General features: G+C 44.3%; 1 non-coding gene across 1 annotated transcript; it reads right to left on the reverse strand.

Annotated features, from left to right (window-relative positions):
* Positions 1 to 233: 233 nt before the first annotated feature.
* On the reverse strand, positions 234 to 311 carry TRNAI-GAU (transfer RNA isoleucine (anticodon GAU)). Its single transcript has one exon. It is a non-coding gene; the product is annotated as a tRNA-Ile (tRNA).
* Positions 312 to 1,423: the final 1,112 nt, after the last annotated feature.

Consider the following 1,423-nt stretch of genomic DNA (forward strand, 5'->3'; position numbering starts at 1 on the left):
GAATCCAGCCTGATATCATGGCCCAAGGCACTGGGCTTTTCACTCACCCAGAGATGTCACTGAGGGCATAGCTCCCATAAAAGTCTTAATTTCCCCTGTTACTTTTCTTATTATTGATTTTCAGAGCAAGAGGGGGAGAGAGAGAGAGAGAGAGAGAGAGAGAGAGAGAGAGAGAGAGAGATTGATTTGTTGTTACACTTATTCATGCATTCATTGTTCATTGGTTCTTGTTGTGCCCTGACTGGGGATCAAACCCAAGACCTTGCCATATCAGGACAATGCTCTAACCAACTGAGCTACCTGGCCAGGGCCTAAGTTACTTATTATTACTCTAATATTTATTTAACAATGTTTAATAAGCATTCATCATGTACCCAATAAACGAATAAATTGTTGCTTGAGTGAATAAGCAAAGAAGTATTGCTTGTTATTGACACTAGAAACAAGATTTAAATAAAAATTTGATAACAATTATCCTTCAAGCTGCCCCATCTTTAGTATAGAAACAGGCTTTGAAACTGACTAGATTGCCCAACGTAAAAATAGCTATTATTGCTGCCGGCATGGCTCGTGGTTGAGCATCAGCCTATGATACAGGAGGTCATGGTTCAATTCCTGGTCAGGAATGGGTTGCGGGCTCCATCCCAGTGTGGGGAATGTAGGGGCAGCTTGTTCGAGATAGTCAGTGGGGTCCATTTTCAAGGCATTGAACCCCAAGGGAAATCACTGGTAGTCTGCTTGCGTCGCGGCCTGCGGACGGGACAGAGTTCATGCTCCGTGAGAGTCGTGTCTCCCCCAAGCAGGATGTTGTGGAGGGGCCACTGACAAAGGAACTTAAACGGGGAAGGGGAACAAGAGAATACAGCAGGTCCTCGGGTCACGTTGGAGATCCGATCCTACCGTGCGACGTAACGCGATTTTCACTGTAAGTCGGAACCAGACTACGTCACTCACATGGAACACATACACAGCAGTAATAAAGTGAAACAGTAAAAAAACTTAAAAGAAAGATAACGCCAAAACCGGTTTGGCTCAGTGGATAGAGCGTCGGCCTGCGGACTGAAAGGTCCCAGGTTCAATTCCGGTCGAGGGCATGTACCTGGGTTGCGGGCATATCCCCAGTAGGAGATGTGCAGGAGGCGGCTGGTCGATGTTTCTCTCTCATCGATGTTTCTAACTATCTCTCTCCCTTCCTCTCTGTAAAAAATCAATAAAATATATTTAAAAAAAAAAGAAAGATAACAATTCCTGACCTTTACTTGTGGTAAATAAATAATAAAAAACATAAAGCACATATGTACATATGTCAAAATGACAGAACTTTTTTTTTTTAATAAATAAACTAGAGGCCCGGTGCACAAAAATTTGTGCACTGGCGGGGGAGGGGAGGTGGTGGGGGTGTCCCTCAGCCCCACTTGTGCCC

Source organism: Myotis daubentonii, chromosome 9 (genome assembly GCF_963259705.1).
Source record: "Myotis daubentonii chromosome 9, mMyoDau2.1, whole genome shotgun sequence".
Classification (NCBI taxonomy): Eukaryota; Metazoa; Chordata; class Mammalia; order Chiroptera; family Vespertilionidae; genus Myotis; species Myotis daubentonii.